Genomic DNA, 24,483 nt, shown 5'->3' with positions numbered 1-24,483 from the left:
ATTGGGAAGATACACATTTTAGAATTGGTACTCGTGTAACAAATCTTTATGCAGCAGCTGTAATCCATTAGCCTTAGGGACCAAAAGCTGATTCAAATATTCTCCAGGATGACCGTGAGTCATTTCTCCTGGTCTCAACCGAAGTTACTTACACACCTCTCGCAGGATTGACAAAAAATGCTAGTGTTGGGCAGAATCACGAACCCAGTGAATTAAAATGGATCTAATTTATAAATGCATCCTTCCAGGTAGGCAGCTGGGATTTGGGGGCACCTCTCACATTCCTCCTACTCCCTCATAGTTTGTGCAAGAATCACCAGGCTTTGCTTCCCTGTAAAAATCAACCTCACTTCCCGGATTGCAGCTGTAAATTGGCTTGGGAAGAGTCCTTAACGGAGGAACACGACGACCAAGCTGTGTCGGTTACGTCCTCTGTGCTGAGAGTAAAAAGAGGCAGCTAGCATGAACAACTCTCTAACTATTTTTATCAGTCTTCTCAGGAACCAACCCCAGAGACCTTTTTCTCTCCAGGAGAAGCCTCTCTGCGGAGCATACCCTGGGGCCATGGTTCTGTGCTCTCTCCCTCCAAGCCTCCTGTGAAACAGGCACAAAAGCAGGCAAGAAACTAGCCCCAAAGTTGGCAATATGAATAACGGACTAGAATCATCTGCCTGGTAATTTAAATGGTGCATATTTTAGCAAGGAGTATAAGAAAACGCAGGTCTTAAAAGCCCCAACAGCCAGCTGATACATAAATCACAGCTCAAGTATATCCCAAGAGGCCAACAATTTGCCGTATATGTACTTGGACAGACGCAAGCAGCCAGGTCGTTTTCTAGGTCTCCAACAACATTTTGTGTCTTTGAATTTTTTTTTTTCAACGTTTATTTATTTTTGGGACAGAGAGAGACAGAGCATGAACGGGGGAGGGGCAGAGAGACAGGGAGACACAGAATCGGAAACAGGCTCCAGGCTCTGAGCCATCAGCCCAGAGCCTGACGCGGGGCTCGAACTCACGGACCGCGAGATCGTGACCTGGCTGAAGTCGGACGCTTAATCGACTGCGCCACCCAGGTGCCCCAACATTTTGTGTCTTTGAATGAAGACGCTGTGATGGAGCACATGGCAAGAGGAACCTCTTTCTCAAAGACACTGACTTGAATGAAAAATACAGATTTTTCTAGTGCACCTACACAATGCCCACTACAGTGCAATCCCCAAACTTTTGAAGTTTAATTGAACATCCACCCCACAAATGTAAGACTGCCAACCCAAACAAGGTCTGGAAAGAAACAGAACGCAGTGGTTTCATCTCTGTTGTAAAACAACCATAGAAAAAGGAAGCACCCCCGCCCCTTTGGAACAGGAACTCAAACATCCAGGTGTAATTTAACTGTTAGAACAAATCTGCCATATTGACCTTGACGGGCCTTGACTCATGAGATCCTCAACCGGCACCCTAGTGATATCCAGGATCATTCTGGACACGCCTTAAAACCCAGGACTTCGTTTTATTCTCCGTGATTAGCAGGATGTTTGCAAAGCAGGGTGCTCACTGGAGCTTACGTTGAAAGATGTCTGTTTTACTCACATCAGACGCTGATTTCCAGAAAGCCGTCCCCAACCCACCCCCAGTGCCAACCAGATAGAAGGCTTTTTTCGATCCTCTCGATGAGGTTCTGTTTCCTAAGTTACTCATTACTTACACAACTTAAATACACGCCCCCCCCCCCCAGCCCCCCAGTGATTGTGGCACCTTAGGCTCTTGGATCGGGACTGTGGGTTGTTTCAGAGAGTTTTGGAACATGACGTTTCAGCTGACTATCCACTTCTCTGGGCTTTCGGTTAAGGCTTGAATTATTCAGGGGAGGGGAAAATGGCATAAAAGTCAACCTCATCTAGGAAGGCGCCCCACTCGCCCCGCAGGGGCGGGTCAAGGTCTGTTTTTCCAGCCCCCACGCCGCGCAGCCCAGAAGCAGCGCGGTCCTCCGGCACGCCGGCACCCTCCCCAAGGCTGCACCCCGAGTCGGAACGAGAAGCACACGCGCACAGGTCACCGCCAGAGTCCCGCCCCGCCACCGGCAGCCACCGCTTCCTGCCTCCCCGGTCAAGGTGAAAGCAACCCCCGGGGGCCGGCGGGAGCCGCGCACAGGACCGGCAGGAAGGAAGTGAGCCGCGGCAGAGCGCGCCTGCTCCCCGCCGAGCGAGCCCCGCAGAGGGGCCCGCGGGCACCTGCCCCCCGCCTGCGCCCCCGCCCGTGTCGGGGCGCGCTCACACTCACGCGCGCGCGCGGCCACTCACCCGCAGCCCCCCGAGGTCCGGAGCCCGCGTGGGACGGCGGCTGCGGCGGCTGTCCCCGCGCCTGCCGTGTGGCCTTGGCATCCGTCTGGCCGCTGCAGCCCGGGCCGCGGTGGCTTTTGCTAGAAGGCCCTGCGGCCGGGTGACGCGGCCCCCAGCGTGGAGCGCCCGCTCGCCGGCCTCGGCCGCGCCGGCCCCGCTCCTCGTGCGCGCAGCGCGCGGCTCTGCTCCTTGCACTCGCGCCGGCCCGCGCCTCGCTCCCCCTCCCCCCTCCTCCCCTCCCCCTCCTCCCCCTCCCCCTCCCCCTTCTCCCCCGCCTGTGCCCCTCGGCGGTCGCGCTCCGCAGAACCCGCGCCGACCAGGCCCCTGGGGAAGCCACGCGCAGGCCGGCCGTCCCCGCCGCCGCCACCGCAGGAAAGAAACTGTCACTGCGATGGTCCCGGCCTCCCCGGCCGCGGCCCCTGGGTGCCGCCTCCGCCGCTGCCTCCGCCCCTCCCCCGCGCGCACGCTGCAGAGAAAGCTCGCAGGTGGCCTCGAGTCCCCACGGCGGGCCTAGCGCGACTGGGAAACCGCCGGCTGCCGCTCTGCCATCTGAGACCCCGCGCGTCCCCTTCCCAGCCCGGAACCGCCGGGACCCGCGTGGGCTGCGCCGTCGGTCTCCCCACCCCCACCCCAGGTGGCCCCAGGGGGCGCCTTTGAAGGCTGCGGGGTACAGACGCGACCGCGAAACTCGAAACTCGCGCCGGAGTCAGGGAGGGACGGGGTGTGGGTGAGAACCCCACTTATTCCTCGTGTTCGGAATTCTGCCTTGGGGTTTATGCGCAACACCCCGACTCCCCCCCCCCCTCCGCTTCTGACTTTGTGCACCCCGAAGATACCTCCTGGGCATTGTTTAGTATCTTGGGCAGTGTTTTCAGTGTGGTCCTGGCACTCCGCCAGATACTCATCTCATTTTATGGTCGCCCCGGCCTATGGAAAGGCCTTCTAACTTTTCCCATGCCTGGGACACAGACAGGTAATTTGTCCCCGGTTACCCACTTAGGAAGTAGCAGAAGTGAAGGTGTGAATTCTCATCCGAGACACTAAAAAGGTATTGCTGCAGGCTGGGCAGATTCTGTTCATTTACAAACGTTTTGCAAACGCGGCTACTGCTGGAAGAAAAACAGACACTGTTCCACTTCTCCCGAGTTTGGGTAGGAGGTGATTTCCGAGACAGAGATGTGACTGCCGAGACAAGGCAGTGCAAGATGAAATGTGAAGATTTGACTCTGGAGGCAGCCTTGATTTTTATTTTAAAAAAAAAAAATTTTTAACGTTTATTTATTTTTGAGACAGAGAGAGACAGAGCATGAACGGGGGAGGGTCAGAGAGAGGAAGACACAGAATCGGAAACAGGCTCCAGGCTCTGAGCTGTCAGCACAGAGCCCGACGCGGGGCTCGAACTCACAGACCTGAGCTGAAGTCAGACGCTTAACCGACTGAGCCACCCAGGTGCCCCATCAGCCTTGATTTTTAAAAAGTGATGGCTGTCATTGCTTTTCTACTTTTGAATTTGGTTCCAAATTTTTAAATCAGGAAATTTCACAAAAACCCCTCCGACCTTGGGCGTATTATGAAAAGTTGAAGAACTGGCAACTTTGGTTCATGGTAGGTTCTAGCAGCCATCAGCTGGGGCCAAGAGGTTCCCTTCACACGGGGATAGTGCCCTCCAATCCTCCGGAGTCCCGACCACTCTTGTGTGCCCTACCCTGCTGACATTTGAAGATCTGATATTTGAGTTCGCAGTTCTGGACTAGATAATCTCATGGCCTACTAGGCAATCTAAAAATTCAGTCATGATTAAGAAGATGAACCAGATTCCTAAGAAAAAATATTATGAAACAAAGAATTTTATGTAAATACTTATCGTGGCCATTGATCAAGGTCTTGCTACCTACAACCCAAACTCTCACCAAAACCAAAATGGCCCAGGGGCACCTCCGTGGCTCAGTGGGTTGAGTGGCCAACTCTTGGTTTCCGCTCAGGTTATGATTTTAACCGTTCGTGAGTTCGAGCCCCTTGTCGTCCAATCCCTGCTTGGGATTCTCTCTCCCTCTCTCTCTGCCCCTCCCCCCCCTTCAAAATAAATAAATAAACAAACATGTGGGGGCGGGGAGCCAAAATGGCCTAATACTCACTGTCTCCATCATGTGACCTAAGTTCAGCCCATGAGAAGTTCCCATCTGGGTCTTTGAATCTGGAGTTGGTGACTCAAAAGGGAGACATTTTAGAAATAATGGCGTTATCTGTGAAGTGGCTTTTGTGCCTGCAGACAGCAGTGCCAGAGGTGAGAGGTGGGCATGTCCAATGGCAATACCAATGGTGTCCCAAATGGCCTGTCCGAAGTGGTCTGACGTGTTTTGACTCCAACACCCAAGCTACCCTGTCTGTTTGATGGAACCGAGTCTCCAGTCTTCCTCTCTCTATGGCATGCTGCCTGCTGGCCTTCCAAGGCATTTCTCTTCTGATTCAGTAATCAGAATCGGTTTCGGTGTTTGTCACCAAAACCTTGATCCAATGGCTTTTTGGATGATCCAAGCTCTGCCTCCCTTTCACTCACCGAATTAATGAAAACTGGGCACAAGTGTGTTCATTCAACTTTTATGTTACAATTTTGAAGTGTTCTAGGGGCGCCTGGGTGGCTCAGTCGGTTAAGCATCGACTTCGGCTCAGGTCATGATCTCACGGTTTGTGGGTTCGAGCCCCGCGTCGGGCTCTGTGCTGTCAGCTCAGAGCCCAGAGCCTGCTTCGGGTTCTGTGTCTCCCTCTCTCTTTGCCCCACCCCCGCTCGCACTCTGTCTCTCTCTCAAAAATAAATGAAACATTAAAAAAAAATTTTAGGGACACCTGGGTGGCTCAGTCAGTTGAGCATCCGACTTCGGCTCAGGTCATGGTCTCACGGTTTGTGGGTTCGAGCCCTGTGTTGGGCTCTGTGCTGACAGCTCAGGGCCTGGAGCCTGCTTCGGATTCCACGTATCCTTCTCTCTCTGTTCCTTCCCTGCTCACACTCTGTCTCTCTCTCAAAAATAAATAAAGATTAAAAAAAATTTTTTTTAATTTAGAAATTTAAAGTGTTCTATAATTTTACTTGCACTTTTAAAGATTTTATTTTGCTATTAATCTAACATGCAATTTTTTTTTAAGATAGCATTTTCGTTTGTTTATTTTTTTGCTGTTACCGATCATGTTAGCAAAGCTCTTGTGTTAATGAACGTTGCCCTCAATACTGGCGAGGGTACAATGAAGTGAGCCCTCTCATCGGGTGGCATAATCTTGACACACTGTCAGGGAAAGTAATTTGCCAGCATGTTAACACAAGCTGTGAAGTGTAACTTTTCCGTGGGTAATTCCATTTCCAGGAAGGAAATGATCCTAAGGAGATCTGAAATGAGAAATAAGGTTTCTCCACTGAGATATTTACCACCAATTTTAGTCATTAAAGTTAGGCTTATGATGAGTCTTCTTTTCTCTTTCATTTCACTTTATTTTAGAGAGGTTGGCGGGGAGAGGGGCAGAGAGAGAAAGAGAGAGAGAATCGTAAGCAGGCTTCACATTCAGCATGGAGCTCGACGTGGGGCTCGATCTCACGACTGTGAGATCATGACCTGAGCTGAAATCAAGAGCCAGACGCTCAATGTCCTGAGCCACCCAGACGCCCCATATGATGAGTTTTAAACAACACTGAAGCTACTTATCATCCAACGTTAAACAAATAAGGAAACAAAATGGCACACACGTATCATCTCAAATAGGTAAAGCCACAGGAAAAGGATCTAGGAGAATTTATTAAAATTACCCCCTAGAGATTAGTTATGGGCAATTATAATTGCCTTCCTTATACTTTACTATATTTAACATTTTCTACAATGGGCATGCTTTTCCTCTCATTTAGGAAAAAAGAATATTTACGAATTAAAAATAAACAAAATTGGTAGCCAGAAAAATATGAGGGCCTGTTTATGACAATGCCTCATTTATAGTGGGTATGTAATTAATATTTGGGGAAGAAAGGAGGGAGGGAGGGAGGGAGGTCATGGTGTTTCACGAGGAATGATGAATTAAGGGACTGTGACATCTCTATCATTTGCTTAGCTGATGGTGTAAATAAAAACAAGACAGTGCATTCTAAATTGCTCTATTAAGTAATGGTGCATTTGAGTGTTTCCCAGTTGTGGCATGTGGCAAAACATCGAATGCCCTTCTCACTGGATGGGTAATATGGAGCCAGCGCTCAGAGCTTTCCCTGCCCCACATCGTCAGAGATAGATCTGAGAAGGTGGAAGAACCAGGGTGCTGCTGTTCTAGACAAAAAGGCCCTCTCTTGCCTCTGACTGGCCACCATATGGAGGTCTGCCCCTCTCTTTGGGGCACCCAAAGTCCGAGAGTTGGGGACAGCCTCTCGTCTCCACATCTGTTGACATCCTAATTGAATCTTACTTGTTAGAACTCACAGTACAAAGATTAAGTGTGCCTGGTTGAATTCACATTAATCAGGGAATCCACTTTTGCATTCGTGTACTCCTGTAATCGTTTGGTGTTTGCACAAAAAGCAATAGTCCCTGGGGTAATCACGGCCCTCACTGGGGGATCCTCACTGAGACTCTATGAGTTGGAGTCCTTGTTCATTGTTTAGAATTTCCTGGCTCTGGATTATCTGTAAAGCCAAGGGAAAGACAAGAACTAGAATACTCAGCTGACCCTATTAGAAGGGATATATCCAATATAGTCTAGTTTATTGTATATATAAAGGAAAATAAATATCATATTCTTAAAAACATGTGTTTTTAAAATTAAGGGGTTTGCTGTTGTTCATTCCACTGGTTCTCAAAGTACAGCCCAGTGACCCTGGAAATCCTTTCAGACAGACTTGAAGATCAAAGACTATTTTGATAAAAAAAACATGAATACCTTAGGTGTTCAGCCAGGTGGTGGGTGAGCCACCTGGGTGGCTCAGTCAGTTGAGCATCTGACTCTTGATTTCGGCTCAGGTCATGATCTCAAGGTTGGTGGGATTGAGCCCCACGCTGGGCTCTGCGCTGAGAGCTCAGAGCCTGCTTGGGATTCTCTCTCTCCCCCTTGTCTCTTCCCCTCTCCCCTGCCATTTCAAAATAAATAAAATAAACATTGAAAATATGAACCCATCGTTTGACTTTTTCACTCTTATTCTTTCAGGGCTTGCAGTTTTCCAGAGCTATGTGAGTGATATCGCCACAGCCAGAAGGCAGAAGCCTTCTAGGAGAATACGGCCATCTCTGAAGCCAGATGTGGAAGAGATTTCTAAAGCTATAAAACACTGCCAATGTTCTCACCAAGTTTTGTTTTGTTTGGGAAAACATAGTTATGTTGTAATGACAATGAGATATTTAGTTTAAAAAAATTTTTTTAACGTTTATTTATTTTTGAGAGAGAGAGAGAGAGAGGGTGAGGAAGGGGCAGAGAAAGAGGGAGACACAGAATCCGAAGCAGACTCCAGGCTTTGAGCTGTCAGCACAGAGCCCGCCCAATGAGGGACTCAAACCCACAAACCGTGAGATCATGACCTGAGCTGAAGTCGGACACTTAACCGACTGAACCACCCAGGCGCCCTGAGATGTTTAGTTTAACGTGAGACCAGTATATTATTTTTTGATAAATTGATAAAATACTTAAAATTTTTTCAATTTTATTTTCTAATGTAGCAAAAATGGACAGATAGAAGTCGCATCAACAAAAGCTCTCCAGAGTCCTCAACAGTTTTTAAGATCATTTTAAGAGGGTCAAGGAGTCCTGAGGCCAAAAAAGTTTGCAAACCACCAGTCTATGCTATTACAAAGCCAGTAAGTTTTAAATGACCTATTCTTCGTTTGAGGAATTGCACCATAACTATGGCAACTAGTCTGTGTCACTGAATGCAGGAAGTAAGAGCTCCAAAAACAGAAACGGCAGGCACATTTGACTTTTTCCATTTGTGAGATTTATTTTGGTGCTCTCTTCCTGTTAGCTACTCTAGGCTGGGGGAATTTCGTGTCTGTTACGTTCCCGTAGCCAGTACACTCGCCGAGGCTTGGCGTTCCTGGAACCCTGTCTTCCTGCCACTTATTTTTCAGAGCCTAGTTTTCAGACAGCTTCAGACAGCTCTTAAGGTTTAAGTCCTGAAGCTAACAAGTATGCTAGCATCTTGAAAACCGTCCTGCGCTCTGTGGATGGAAGACTTACTACTTTCAAACATGTCAACACCCAGGCAGACATTCGGTGAACAGGTAAATTCCCTTGGCTTTAGGTACGTAAGACATTGCTAAATGTGAAACAAATATTATTAATAGGAGCCCCTGGCTGCCTCAGTCAGTACAGCACATGACTCTTGATCTCGGGGTTGTGAGTTCGACCCCCACGCTGGACACAGAGCTTACTTAAAAAAATATTAGTAGTGTTTGGGTGTGGTTAGACTTTTTTCTTTTTTATTTCTTTTCCTTTTTTTTTTTTATTTTTGTAAGTTTATTTTTGAGAGAGAGACAGACAGACAGAGTGTGAGCAGGGGAGGGGCAGAGAGAGAGGGAGACAGAATCGGAAGCAGGCTCCAGGCTCTGAGCTGTCAGCACGGAGCCCAACCCGGGGCTCGAACTCACAAACCACTAGATCATGACCTGAGCCAAAGATGGACGCTTAACTGACTGAGCCACCCAGGCTCCCCTGTTAGACTTTTTTTCTAAAGACCTTTTTTCGCAGGATGTGTGTGGAAGGTAGAAAGGTGAAGGGAAGGGGGAAAACTGTAGACTAACATCTGATTCTCACTGCCAAAACATAGCCTCTAACAGTCACATCCCTCCTGGGACTGCTTCCATGCAATAGAAATCCTTCCGTGGTAGGCTCTATTATTTAACGGCCACTCGGCAGGTTTGAGTGGCATCCTCCTGAAAGAGAAAGCACAAAACACACAAGTTGGCATCATATCGGTTATTTAAATTTAAAATTTCTTCGGTCAGCAGAGAAAGAGTCTATCTTCTGTTTATAGGGGGGAAAAAGTGCCCACTGACGTTTTTTTCTGTAGTGAATAATACTGTTTTAAAATGCTACTCTTAAATTTATGGCTACATAAGCAAAGACATGACCTTTTCCAAGGATAAATAGTAAAAATAGCAGATCTATAAATACATATTTAGGCATGTGCTGCTGGGCTTAAAACTCAGGCTTATACTGTAGATAACACTTCTGTCTTAGCCTGCTTAGGCTGCCATAACAAAATACCACAGACTGGGTGGCTTTAAACAACAGAAATTTTTTCTCACAGCTCTGGAGCCTGGAAGTCACGGTCAGGGGGCTGGCTGATTCATATCCTCTTGAGAGCTCTCCTCCTGGCCTGTCTGTGCTCACCTTCTTGCTGTGTGTCCTCCCACGAGGGGCAGGGGGGGATCTGTCTCTCCCTCTTCTTGTAAGGATCCTTTAGGATTAGGATAAGGATTCTGTAGGATTAGGATCCCAACCTTATGACCTTATTTAGCCTCAATTACCTCCTGGAAGTCCTGTCTCCAAATACAGTCACATTGGACGTTAGACTATCAATATGTGAAATCTGGGGGGGACTCAGTTCAGTCCATAGAATTTGTTTGCTTTTTGAAAATAAGTACACAATAAGTCATAAATGAAACCACAGAGCTTCATATGGGTCTCTTAGAAACTACAGGATTCCAGGGGCGCCTGGACGGCTCAGTCGGTTAAATGTCTTACTCTTGATTTTGGCTCAGGTCATGATCTCATGTTTCGTGGGATTGAGCCTCACATCATAGTTTTTGCTGACTTTGCAAAGCCTGCTTGGGATTCTCTCTCTCTCCCTGTCTCTCTGCCCCACCCCTGTTCTCACTCTTGCTCTCAAAATAAATGAACAAACTTAAAAAAAAAAAAAAAAGAAACTACAGGATTCTTTGCACTCCAAGGGACAAAATAATCAGGAATATGTCATTGTACACAATAATTTATTCAATTTCTCTGATTAAATGTCAAACTTTGCCATCACAGGTCACTCTGTTATAATATATCACTATGTTTTCAGAGGCACAAATAAACACACGGAAACACTTCCTCCTCCAAAGAGGGAGGAGGGAAATTCTAAAAGGTTATTGATATCGCCTTTGTCTGATGTAATGGCTTTTTTGAATCAGAAAAATCTCTCATTCCTTGAGGTGGAAAATAGCATCCGTTCTGAAGAAGCAGAATCTTCAAGTTTTAGAATCAGAAGGAACCACAGGTATCATTTCGCCCGACCTCCTTACTTCACAGAAGAGGAAAGGGAAATCTTCAAGGTGGGGGTGACGTGTCAAGGTCACTGAAGACTGTGTGTGTCTGTTCCCTTACAGTCAGGAAACCCGATTGGCTCACCACCAGCCAGTGCGATTAGACTTTACCTTTATTGATTGTATGTCCTTTCCCAGGCATTATGCCAGTGGGTTTTCTTAACAACCCTCTGAAAGGAAGGCCATGGTGAGGCCAAAGGATGAAGGCTTGTGTTTCTAGAAACGGGACACAGAAAGGAAGGGGGAGAAGACTTCAGACCTGCAAACCACAAAACCATAAAAGTCAGCGTTCAAGGGGGGGACTCAGATGCCACGTGGAAACAAATGGGATTACACAGTATAAAGGGAGTAAGTGAACTCGTGAAAGTGGACGTTAGGAGGCAGTCGTTGATCACGAAGAGTGGGTACTTTCAGTCGGATGCTTTGCACTTCCAAGCTGATCAATTCCTCCGAGCCTGTTTCTTGACTGGTAGATAAGGTAGAGCCCTTAGGAAGATGAAATGAAACCACCTCTCTGAAGCACGTAGCAGCACGTCTAGCAAAGGAACGGATGTATGGAGGTTTTTGAGTCAAGCGATAATGTGGGCTGCAGTAAGATGCTTTTGCACTGGAGACAACAGCAGAAGAGCCGCGTGGAAACACTGACCTGGCAATCGCAAGAAATTAACCTTGAGGTGTAGATTTCAGGGGTCATGCACTGAGTAGAGGTAAGTGAAATCCGGAAAATGGTTGAGGGCCTCAAAGGCAGTGAATGAGAAAGGCCTGAGGGCGAAAGACTGAACCTCCACGGGCACTGGGCGGCAGGCGGGGGAGCGTGTTTTCCGGAAGAGGAGTGTGCGCATGCGTACACGCACCGGGTTGCAGGGAACTGGTGAGTGTTGGGGGCAGGACTGAGATGCCACCCGCAGACCAGTTACGTCAACGGAAGGCAAGAAATAGATGGGCAGTCCGTCATAGCTTCTAACCCTAACCCTGTGGGCCCTCCGTGAATGGTCACCGTTACTGCTCACAGTAAAAGAGAATTTCTGATTAGCAGGTCAGTCAGATGGGCAGAGTCAGCTGGAGAGGCGTCCCTGAGCTGTGTGTCCTGCAAGTTCATTGGCCACACAGAGATACAAAGCTATGTGTGTTGGGGGAGGAGTAGACAGGGAGAGAGAGTCCTGTCTACACACTTGCGGGCCATTTAGCGTGCAAATATCCAAGCTTCCTTTCCTAGAAAATGGTGATCTCGACTTGGAAGCGCCGGTTCCTCTTTTAGGCCTGATGTGAGAGCCAAAAAGAGGTTTCTACAATGCAGACTAGACTCAGGAGACAAAACGCATCTTTCAGCAGATGTTTCATTAAGCTCTGATTTAGCCTGATTAAAATCTATATTGACCGAGGCTAAGGAAGTTGTTGCTTTATGCCAGTGCCTAGAGAATGATTTAAATTCCAGAAGAGCTTGGATGATGGGGAATGGTTTTATGTGTGATTTAAATTTCCTCTCTTTCTTTGTCATTTTTTCCAACTGCGTTATTTTTTCAGGCTTTCGGCAAAGAACATCTATGGCTTGTATGATAATACAAATTGGAAAGTTCCGAAAGAAATACGTCTCCTGTCTCACTAACACGCGGACGTGAAAAGCCAGTTTGAAAGGGGGAGTCACCACTGTGTTAAGGGTGATTTGCAGAGGAGTGGACCTGGAGGAAAGCATCTGGGCTTTAACCCGGTAAAACTTTGGCTTTATCTCCAACTCGTTCTTTTTTTCTCTCCTCCTTTCTCATTCCTGTCTTCCTGTTCATTCCAAAAAAAAAAAAAAAAAAAAAAAAAAATCTGTCCTAGAAGGATAGAGATTTTTGGTTGCTGCCAGAGAGGCTGGGCTGGGAGTCAAGCCTTTGCTTTAGGAGGCCACCTGATTGCTCTGAGGTTTTATAAAAAGCTGAGGCCCTGCAGGGAGTCTTGGGATGAGGGGATGGGGTTTGTGCCTCGGATGCTCTGGTTTAAACTAAGAACTTCCGGTGGGTGTTTTGCAGAGTAAATCTAGGAGGAGACCTTGAGATTTGGCTTTTAAAAAGCTGCTATTTCACCTGCTTCCCGTAGCGCTGTCTTTATGATGATCCGAACTTTCTCCCCCTCTCAACCCAGGCTTTAGGACGTCGGACACCATTTCTGACGGTTAATTTTATGTGTCAAGTTGACCAGGCGGAGGGATGTCCAGAGCTGGTGAAATATTATTTCTGGATGTGTCTGTAAAGGGTGTTTCTCGACGAGATTAGCATTTGAATCATTAGACTAAGTAAAGAAGATCCTTCTCCCCATTGTAAGGAGAAGTCCCTTCTCCTTTTCTCCCCATGTAGAGTATACATGCTCCTAAATTAGAGTGTACATGCTCCTACTTAACCCTCTTTTTTTTTCTCTTCGTGGACAGTGAACATTTCCCCACATCTTTGTATGTATTCTTACAATATAACTCTCCCCTCCAACTGTGTCTGCTCGACAGATTGCCACCAGGTGACTTCTAAATACCTAGCACTGAGGCAGATGCCATGAGAGTCCTGGATCAATCACTTGCAAGCTCTTGAAGGTAAACTACCGAACTTCTCTGAGCCTCAAATGATAATAATATCTACTTTAAGGTTTGTGGGATGTTTAACTAAGACACTGCATTTAATGTATGGTTCCTGGCATATGGTAAACACTCAGCCAAGATTAAATAACATTGTTCTCATTTGAAATACTGTTACAAAGCTTGTCTTTTTCAATTTTTAATTTTTTGAAGTTTTAATTCTTTAGGTAATCTCTCCACCCAACATGGGGCTCGAACTCATGACCTCAAGATTGGGAGTTGCACGCTCCACTGACCGAGCCAGCCGCATGCCCCTGATTAAGCTCGTGTCGATACTTTTCAGTGACGTCTGGCATCCTAATCCTGGAGGGCTGGTCACTGCCCTGCAGAAACTCCCATGTTCTTTTCTCGGACATCATGGAGTTCAAGGGCACATGAAGGACCATGTCGGTCTAGAAAGAACCAGCCAGGTGTTCACTTAACGTCACTCAGGAAACGTAAGTCTAACTTTACATTTCGTCATCGCCACATGTGCTTTGCTCCCGTGACACTCTATCCTCGGAAGCTCTGTGGGGAGTACACGGTCAACAAATGTATAAACTCATCAGTGGTCCTCATGAAGCCGAGCTTCATTATATCCTAGGTTAAGACAAAATCTCCCGGGTCCTAGCAACTTGCAGGCCAGGGATCCAAAACCATCAGAAAGTGTATTATCTGCTGGGGGAGGGGAGGATTCCTGGGTAGCTCGGTAAATTAAGCTTGATTTCAGCTCCGGTCGTGAGTTGAGCCCCGCCGCATCACGTTCTGTGCGGACAGTGCTGAGCCTACTTGGGATTCTCTCTCTCTCCTGCTTTGTCCCTCCCCTTCTCACTCTCTATCTCTCAAAACTAAATAAATAACCACTAAAAAAAAAGAAGTGTGTTATCTGGGGATTTAACCTCAGCTCCAGGAGCTGTGGGTGATACAGAGCCCACATCGTTTTTCTTTAAGACTGGACTAGGAGATATCTTCTATCTGCCTTTAGTGGATGAGATGGCAGATGGTTTACCCAACATCTAAGAGACTAAGTGAACCAACAAAAATAAAGGGCAAGAAATGGATATGCATAGGCATTTTCCAATGAAGTCACCACGTCTTTAGTGTATCAGTCAGAATGTGCAGGTGTGAGTGAAAGAAACCAAGCAGAAAATATTGGCTAGAGCTGACTAACTCCACACGGGTCCAAGAATCAGGTTTGTAGACAATGCAGCCAGAGCCAATGCTGGAAACAATGATGCAAAACTGGTCTGGTAAAGGCACCACGGGTACCATTGTTCAGTTGAGTCACTGCAATTAACACGTCCGATTTCATCAACCCTGGTCATGGAACCCCGGGTTAGGAGACATTTCTCCATTGGCGCCTTGCTTTTCTTCGTGTCTTACAAACAGAGGCCCTGGTTGCCTTTGTTGCAGACTATCCACCCAGGACAAAATGTGCATATTTTAAAGAGGTGCTGTTTTTCATTATATTGAATTAAGAAAGATGCTGGTGAGGGTGTGGTAAAATGGTCACTTCCATATTGACAGCATGCACAGAGGATGAATTGTCACAAACATGACTGGGAAGGTAATTCAGTGAAATGAATGACAACCTTCAAAGATTTTTGTATCTCTAGTTTCCCAGAAATCAGATGACTGGATCTACCTTACAGACATCTTCTCAAATGTAGAATGTAATTTACAGCCAAATATATTCTTCCTAGTGCTAAAAGAAACAGACCAAACATCCATAAGAGAATATAAAAATCTGTGCAGTTATATCTGCTATAGAATACTACATAGCCTGCTCCAAATAAAGGTTCGGCAGTTACCTAGAGTATATATAGCAAAATACCAATGTATGTTGGTATATATATTTGATTGTAGCTACATATATCCAATTTGACCGCATATCCAATTTAATTGTAACTATGTAAATGAAACACACAAAAACCTATGGAAGGAAAAAAATAACTGGATGGAAATAGACCAAAATTTTAATAGTAAAATCATATATATACATATGGTTTTACTGTCATATGTATATATATAATTGTCATATATATATATGAACTATATATAATATATATGAATATGAATATATGAAAAATATAAAATGTTATATATATAATTTATATATATTATATATATATATATAAAACAGTTTTACTGTTTTTTACTATTTACTGTTAATGGGTTTTACTGTTATATATATATTGTTATATATATACTGTTATATATTTACTGTATAATGGTAAAACCAGTAAACAGTAAACAGTAAAAAACAGTAAAACTGTTATATATATATATATAGATATATACACATATATATGTATAGATACTATATAGATATATATATGTATATATCTATATATATATGTATCTATATGTATATGTATAGATATCTATATAGATATCTATATATATATATATATATCTCCTTGGAAGGTAAAGACAGTATTTCCCTACAGAACAAAGGTTAGACATGCTTACTGCCCATTATAAAAGATCCAGTGTGTTCCCCTCTGTGTTCAGGCATCTGTCTGGCCCATCTGCTTTGCTCCCATGAGAATTAGGGCCAACGGCACCTGCTGTATGTGCGAATGTTCATGATGCTTGATGTGCTTTGAGTAATAGAGGCCTGTGTCTCTGACCCAAGGGTTTAGCATCTTCTACCAGCATCCATGAAACTGGCAGGTGAGCCTATTAGCCTGTAAGTAGAGAGAAATTTCAAACCTTTAGTCCTTACATCTCGCTGCTGCTGGAATTGCTCCTTTGCTGTCTTTAGAAATGGAGGACGGTCACTAGGACGGAAATGGCAGTCTCGGGCTTTTCTCTTCTGATCTTCCGATTCTAAGTTCATGTGACAGGTGCTTCTAACTGGTGGCCCCTAGGTCATGTGATGCCTGATGTAAAGGGAGTCCGGGAAATCCAATATTTATTTTCCTATAGTTTCCGTAGTGGGAAAGTCTCCAAACATAGCTTGTTCAGGATAACAGGAAAAAAAAAAAGACAAATGTCCACTACATCAGTAGTTATTCTAGATTTCTCCAATTGATATATGACAGGAATTCTTAGGACTTTGTCAAAGGTTAAGTCCAAAGACAGAGGTCTATAATGTTCTTCAGGGAAAGGCTCTAAATTCCATGACTCGTAGCAGAGATGTTTGAGCCACTTGGCTGAAAATACACCAGATGGCACTCTAGTAATGATACTTCTGCTTCCCCCCTGACTGTTTTGGGTGCTTTGTCAGGGCACAGCAGGATCCTTCTAGGAAAAGAAGAGGGATGTGGCCAGATTCCAGTTTCTCCTATCATGTTTCACAAACAAGATGGCTTCTTATTTGGCCATGGGTGATGCTGGGGTAGGTGCTACAGGTGTCCAAGGCCTACCACAACCACAAGTGTGACTCAGTCAGCACCACTGGGGCAACAAGGGGAGGGCAGGACTGGAGGTGGGAGGATTCTCTAAGAGGATGGTGGGCTGGTGGGAGTGGGGAGGCAGCACTGGGGGAGAGAGGATCCTAGAAAATCTTATTTGTTGGAGGTATAAGTCTATTCTTTGGGTAGAAGCCTTGATGTGTGTGTGTGTGTGTGTGTGTGTGTGTGTGTGTGTGTGATGCTTAAGAGTAGCATACATGTAGGGACACGTGCAAATCATAAGCTCAATTAATTATCCTAAAGTTAAGATACCTGGGAATTCCTACCCCAGGTCAAGAAATAGAACATTAGCAGTACCCAGAAACTCTCTCAAGTGCTTCCCAATGACCATTTCCATCCCTTCGCCTAAGATAACCACTACTCTGATTCTAATATCTTGTATTAGTTTGCTTTTTTGAACTTCATAAAAAATGGAATTGTATGTGCGTGCTCTTTTGTGTCTGGGTTCTTTGCTCGACGTTACGTTTGTGGGATTCACCCATATGTTTGCATGTGATAACGGTCTGGTCATTTGTACTGTTATATAGTATTCCATTATATTGCCATAACAAAAGTTATTGATCTCTTCCACAGTTGATGGAATTTGGGTGGAGTCCAACTTTGTCTATGACGAATAATGCCACTTGAACATTTTTTGATGTCTTTGGTATTTCCATTTGGGTTAAGTGTATACTAAGAATAGAATTTTCTGGGGGTGCCTGGGCAGCTCAGTCGGTTAAGTGTCTGACTTCCGCTCAGGTCATGATCTCATGGTTCGTGAGTTCAAGCCCCGCGTCAGGCTCTTTGCTGACAGCTCGGAGCCTGGAGCCTGCTTCAGATTCTGGGTCTCCCTCTCTCTCTGCCCCTGCCCCACTCACACTCTGTCTCTGTGTCTCAAAAATAAATATTAAAAAAATTTTATTTTAAGTTTCTAAAACGAATTTTCTGGTCCTAGGATATTCATGTGTAGAACTGCAGTACATATTTCCAAAAAACTTTCCAGAGTGGCCGTCACGTCTTACCTTCCATCTGTTCTGGGGTTAAACCTTGCGGGACATCAAACACCTGAAAATGTATGGAATGTTCCACCTTGGATCATCAGGCTTCTTTGTGTGCTTAACCGATGCTGAGGAGGAAGAATTCTCTCTGCCCTTCAAGACCCTTCTGGCTGGACTAAGAAGCCAGTTGCCATTGACATGAGACAGACTAACAGGAGAAAACCAAATTTAATTTTGTGTGTGTGTGGAATCCACGTAGACGTGGGAATTCCAAAGGCCGTCAGGCAAAATGAGGTATATGTGTGAGTTTGAACTGAGGAGAAGGGGCGAGGGGTCTGGGACTTCAAAGGAAGGAATGCACTTCACGGGAAGATAAAGAGCCAATGTTTGTAAACGAATGTATACTGGGCCCTTCAGAAACAGTAGGACAGAGGACTTTGATCACACAGCCCTTCCTAGGCTCCTCCCTCTCTACTACTCCTCATATCATAACATAGTTACCGGTAGTGATCACTCTCTTACTGGAGCAAGTCCTCTATCTGAATTCTTTTTGGCAGTCCAGTGGGGAGGTAAAGAGCTTTTTTCTGAATTTGCTGGGTTTTGATTGCATTTAACTCAAAATGACCTTCACGCCCGAGGGGCCCATCTTGGGTCTGCCTGCCCTTGGCCCCCATGCTGAATCTGTGGGCCGAATGTATGTATAGGAAGGGCTCGTATTTCACATCTTTCACATCTTTCTTTGTCAGATTGTTCTTTCCTTCTCCCTTACTTTGTTTCTTCCTGAATCACTGCCAAAGTCCTGAATATAGTCCCCGAAGGGTCAGAATTGCCAACTAAGTGTCACTATTTGGTTCAAACTAGGTTCAAAAACTCACGGGGAGCTCAGCTCACTAACTTGGCCACACCATCAATTTCCTTCAGGAAAGTTTATTTTTTCCCCCTCGGGGAATGGTTTTGCATATTTCTCTCTTTTTTTACAATTTCAAAGACACGCATTGAAACATGGAGGATGACAGTTGGAAAATAGCATTTTTTTATCATCATCTCCTTGGAGATATAAAATAGCCACAGTAAATGTGAACACTTTGTTACTTTTCTTCCTACTTAATATTTTTAAACACAAAATACAAAAAAAAAATTGGCTCCTACATGCTTAATATTTTTCCTCTTAAAATCGCACAGGAAACCTGACGCTAGCTCTTGGCTAATTTGGCCTTCCTGTTTGGCCCACCTGCAAAGAGTGCTGCAGATGATGCCATGTGCCTCTGGGCAGGTGTCAAGACGAGCCTCTCCGAGCGGGGAACATTGTAAGAATGATGGATTTATCTTCTGCGCCATGTGTTTGTCAGAGTTAATAATGCCCGTGTCGTCAGGCAACAGGGCAAGTTGAACTTGGAAGAAGGTCAGGAAATACAAGCCCGCAATCAGCAATCTGAAGTATTAGAGGTCTAGTGGTGTCTGGGGAGCCAAAAATGAGCCAAGCTCTGGGAATCAAGACGCCATCATGGCAGCAGGAAGTCCACCTGCCTCTACGGACTAAAGTGCATTAAGACCAAGTTCATTACGGTCTCTTGGAGGTAGCAGGAGTGTCCAGGAGTTCGGCCGAAGGCCTTCGGCTGCGTCCTGCCACTTGCCACCTGCTGATTTGGAGCAGACAATTTTGCTTCTCAGAGTCTTAGTTTTCTCATCAGTACAAACGGGGACAGTAGCAGTGTCAGCCTCAGCGGGTTATTGCAAAAGAACACTAATGGGGATGTGGTCCCTGAGATGTGTCCAGGGAATACTAAGCACTCAATACATCCAGCTAGTATTTTTGTGTTATCATCTTGAGGAAGTACTTTGACCATTGAGCTAGACGATATCCGTGAAGCTCCTGGCAGAGAGGGGTTGGCCATGGTAAGTGCTAAATTGATGAGAGCGGTTAGCATCAATACCAAGGAAACGTGAATGTCATCATGAAACACGACATTGAAGACCATTTTGTGACAGGAAAGAGTGTCATTAGGTACTGTCCCAGGGCAAAGGTAGGATGTGAATAATTGCACGCACACAAAAATCACTTTTTGCAAGTTAATTAATTAGGTGCACACACACCCGTTGGACGAGGGGAAGGCTGTGTACCGAAAGAGAGGCCGTAGACGATAATGGCTAGAGTGACAGATTCTGAAACTACGTGTCGCGGGTTTTGACCCTCATATTGCCGTTTATTAGTTGTGTGACCCTGGTGCGTTACTTAATGTCTCTGTGCCTCAGAGACACATCTGTTCAATCCCCCACCTGTTAAATCATTGTTGGGTTTAATGTGGTCAAGGACTGTTGACCATCTTAGAGGAGTTAATACACGTAAAGGGCTCAGACTACTCCCCGGTGCAGTGAGTGACATCTGCGTGCTTGGTGATGCTACGTGCATGGATTGCTTGTGCAGCAGGATGCTCGGAAATCAGTTTCTTCTTTATTTTCCAACCTCAGAAGTTGTTTATTTTACAAACTAGAAAATTAAGATCGAAATCAGTCGAAGCAGTGTTTCTCAAACTTTCCTTCATGTTTCTTTTTAAGGAAACTCTGTAGACGTCCTTCTGTAATTGACCCTCCTCTGTGAAATTTTAGTATCACAGATACACTGTATATCCATTTATGTACTATATTTATATCTGGGCTATAGTCATGAAAATTATCAGTTTTTCTTTCTCTCTCCAAGAAGTAATTTTGCTTGGAGCAGGGAGTGATATCATCCCCACTGAGCACACATTAGTTAAAATAAGAGAAACAAACAAATGTTGATGGCCAAGGAAGAAAAATCTAGTGTAGGAAATTTAGTAGGTCCAAACCTTGGCCCAGCAATTCAGACGCATGCATGAATCCGTTCCTATTTCATGGGTTATTTACCATAAGGTCTTTTTTAGGTTTTCTGCCTAGAATAGAAATGAGCAGGCAGTTCTGGCCCCAAAATGGCCTATCGAGAAATGAGTATTGCTGTTGAGAGAGTAGAGGCATTAAGGTCAGGAATATTATTCATTATCCAGCTTCATTAATTTTATGTGAAGAATTTTTAGAATCTCATACTCAAATGCATTTATATACAGGTCCAAAACTGCCTTTGGAACCAGATGAATGCCTCCTGTCCAAGAAGATCAAAAAAGACCGGAAAGATCAAAAAAAAAAAAAAAAAGAAACCAAGGCTTCTGATATGTCCCAAGGAAGGGGGAATACCCAGTATGTGAGCGATCTTGGATGTCTTCAAAGCGTTGGAAGGTAGGTTCAACCCACTTACAGTTTGACTTAAAAAATAAGGATGTGGGGGGCGGGATATCTGACTGGCTCAGTTGGAAGAGCATGTGACTCTTGATCTCAGGATCAGGATCCTGAGTTTGAAGGACAGAGAGAGAGGGAGACACAGAATCCAAAGCAGGCTCCAGGATCTGAGCTGTCAGCACAGAGTCCCACGCGGGGCTCGAACTCATGAACCATGAGATCATGACCTTAACAGAAGTCGGATACTTAACCAATTGAGCCACCCAGGTGCCCCAAATAGGTCAATTTCTAAAGAGGAAGGATCAGAATCTGGCCCACCAAAGTCTGACAGCCGTGACCTTAACGATAGCTTAATTTAAGAAACAAAACAACGAAATCCAAATGCAACACTTTATTATAAAGTGGAACAAAACCAATGAAACCCCATAAAAACTTGAGACTGCATTTCATAACCTCAGAAGGGAATGTAACGCAACGAACGTTAAGGCCCCACAAGAATGTTGATATGAATCACCTCTTTTTCAAGCCCCATAAAGCACCAGGAGTGAGAGAAAATTGTAGTTCTAAGTGTAAATAAAGTAGGCAACATCCACTGTCCTGGGGCAGAGCAGTAAACCCACACCCTGAAGAGTATAGCTTGTCTCATACTGTGAAACTGGTTTTACCGCAGAATTGTAAGAGCCTTATAATTTAATTCATCCAACACATTCCTGAGTCATTGGAGGAAGAGTGGACAGCTTGCAGAAGTAGTTGGTTATATCCCGAAACAGTCATCCACCGTAACAGCATTTGTCAGTGGTTTTCTGTTTTTACCAAGAAATAAAAATAAGCTCTTGTCTCAGATACGTGAAGTTATTTAAAAAATTAAGCAACACAAATCATAGCATCCCAGTGGTTGTGGGACCAGGAGCATGAGTTTACTTTTTGCAGTTTTTTTAAGTTTACTTATTCATTGGGAGAGAGGGAGAGGGAGAGAGGGGAAGAGGGGGAGAGAGAGGAGAGAGAGAGAGAGAGAGAGAGAGAGAGAGAGAGAGAGAGGGAGAACACAAGTGGGGGAGGGTCAGAGACAGAGAGGAAGAGGGAGAATCCCAAGCAGGCTTCTTGCAGTCAGTACAATGGAGCCCAACATAGGGCTCAATCTTACCAACCGTGAGATCATGACCTGAGCCAAGTTTAAGAGTCTGATGCTTAACTGACTGAGCCATCCGGGCGCCCAACTCTTTGCATTTCCATGAAAGCACGTGATAATTACTAATTCTGTGAGTACATGACAGGATGACACAGAAATAGAACACACGGAGAATTAAGGGTTGCCTAAGTGCTAAAGAACTAAGTGACCTGTTTTACATTTAAACTTACGATGCCAATGTATGTTTTTATTTTAAGGGTTGGCTGACCCCATTTCCTTTTTCCATTACCATCAGTTTCTTAATTACTGGAAAATTCAAAAGTGATTTCAAATTTGACAAGATTTTTTAAGTCTTCGAGTAAAAAACCCTACATTGGTACAAAACAATGATTATTATTGCAATTTGGCCTCAGAATCCTGGGCTTCATTTTAAGCGAACAAATAATATAAAAAGGTGTCACAAGCAAGAGAATTATGGGAGGAGATGGCTGAGCTCTGACGTATAAAACTCGGAAACGCAAACATTCTGATTAGCAAAAGTACTTATTTGATTAGATAGCCATTGTTAACATTTAAACGTGCTAAAATGACAAGAAAAAGCTGTTGTGTTATTTAAGGAGAATGACCCTATCCAATCAAGGAATTTATACAGGTTGTGTATGAGCGGAAAGACTCTAATAAGGTATCTAACCTCTCTCATTTCTTACTTTGGGAACTACGGGTCTATTTGCTGATAATTCTCGGCAAATCTCTGCCTCAACTCTGACTGTAAGCTTCTGCAACCACATAACAAACTTCCTATTGTGTATCTGCACTTAGACGTGCTAAACACAACTTGTGCTGAAACACAACTTGTGCAAACTGGAACCGACCGTGTCTCCCCAGTCCTTCCCTCATCTTATTTCCCTTCCGGTATTTCGCATTTCGGCGAAAGGCGCCAAGCGGGACACACGTGTGTGGTCCTTGATCTGGGATTCCCCGTGTCCCTTCTATCAGCTTGAGAATTCCCGCTATTTGTAGCTTCTGCACATCTCTAGAGTACTCTATCAGTCAGACCCCAGTAAGGAAAACCATACTAGTTATTTTAACCAAAAGAATTTAATGCAAGGAATCCGTTCGGTGGGTATTGCAAGTCTGAAAAGGCCAAAGGATAACATTGGGGTGACAGAGAGCCCCAGGAGGGGCTACCATCTCTTGGATTGGGGGAACAGAGAACAGAGGTTGGGGTTACCAGCATTTAGGAGCTTGTGGGAAGGACCCTGAAATTCTTGGGGCCCAGCCATTGAGAAGGGGTTACTATCTGCTTGCGGCTACCACTACAAGAGCTCAGGGGAGGAGTGACACCTGGGTGAGCTGGAGGCGGGAGATGGTTGGTATTGGTACCTCTAAAGGGTGTGATTAGGCTGGTTTAGGGAAGGCAGGGAAAAAACCAGACCAATGGCCGTTTCCAAGATCAAGGGCTATGGCTGGGTTTATGCTAATGGGATCGGCAAACACATAGGAAAGGGCAGCTCTTTTTGTGCCTCCTTAGTCTTACTGTCCTCCCTCAGTGCTCCCTATGGGGGAAATCTAACAGGAGGCCAACGGGGAAAAGAGAAACAGCTCACGGAGAGCCAGTGTGAGCGTCCCACAGCAACATATGCAGACGTGTATTTGGCGCCAGGAGACGACAGTTGTCAAATGACGACAATAAAACAATTTCACGTGATGTCCTTTATTCAAGGGAGAAGAAGCCGTGGCTTGAGGGAGTCAGTGCCCCACGGTGCCGGGACACTCTCCCGAAGAGATGATGATTGCACAGAAGTGAGTTCTAGAGAGCGTTAGAAGCAGCACAACACGGAAACAGGGCATCCGCGGCTAGGAGGTCAGGTATTTCCTTCTAAGGCTAGCAGGTCAGTCAGGGAATAAGGAAAACGTATTTGGTGTGAACTAATTGGCCAGGGTTGCGTAACTGACCTTACTTAGAACTATGCATCAGCACTGATTCTTGGCAGTTGGGGATTGACTGGCTGCAAATACCGCCTTTCTGGTCAGATGGATCATTTATAAGAATAAGAAAGTTGTTTCGGTTTTGGTTTGCTGAGGTGGCATTCTGAGCAGGTCTGACTCCATCTTGGACATAGACATTTATTTCAACACAGCCTCCCGATGCATTTTCAACAAAAAGCCCGTTATTTCTACCTCCTTCGGATTTCCTCCTCTTCTCTCCACCCCCACTGCTGCTCTCCTGCCTTAGGTCCTAGTATCTCTCTGCTGACCTAATGCAGTGGCCTCCTAACTCATCTCATCTTGCTGTTTTCTCTCTTGTCTGCCTCAAATCCACTTTCTTGGTCTAAGCTCAGGTCTTGATCTCAGGGTGTAGGGTTGTGAGTTCAAGCCCTGTGTTGGGTTCCATCTGGGGCATGGAGCCTACTTCAAAAAAATTTTTTTTTAATTGAAAAATGTATCCATCATGCATAAAGTTATCCATTACGACAGCGTTTCAACATGAGGAGTACCAGAATCTATCACCCTAAAA

General features: G+C 45.2%; 2 protein-coding genes across 4 annotated transcripts in view; one reads left to right on the top strand and one right to left on the bottom strand.

The window, feature by feature from the left end:
* STAMBPL1 (STAM binding protein like 1) overlaps window positions 1-2,570 on the bottom strand; it is a 49,309-nt gene extending 46,739 nt beyond the window's left edge. Inside the window, exon 1 of the mRNA XM_023240337.2 lies at window positions 2,302-2,570. The gene's annotated coding sequence lies outside the window, so the exon portion shown is untranslated. The remainder of the gene's footprint in view (window positions 1-2,301) is intronic.
* A 5,276-nt stretch (window positions 2,571-7,846) lies between these two features.
* ANKRD22 (ankyrin repeat domain 22) overlaps window positions 7,847-24,483 on the top strand; it is a 44,006-nt gene continuing 27,369 nt past the window's right edge. Inside the window, exons 1-9 of one of the 3 annotated variants that reach the window (XM_045039896.1) lie at window positions 7,847-8,576; window positions 10,494-11,640; window positions 12,129-12,312; window positions 13,084-13,167; window positions 13,377-13,646; window positions 17,542-17,878; window positions 18,767-18,891; window positions 20,668-20,836; window positions 23,689-23,829. The gene's annotated coding sequence lies outside the window, so the exon portion shown is untranslated. The other 2 variants (XM_045039897.1, XM_045039898.1) reach the window with 2 other exon arrangements.

The sequence above is a fragment of the Felis catus genome, chromosome D2 (assembly GCF_018350175.1).
Source record: "Felis catus isolate Fca126 chromosome D2, F.catus_Fca126_mat1.0, whole genome shotgun sequence".
Taxonomy (NCBI): Eukaryota; Metazoa; Chordata; class Mammalia; order Carnivora; family Felidae; genus Felis; species Felis catus.
This window is presented reverse-complemented; position numbering and strand designations above follow the sequence as displayed.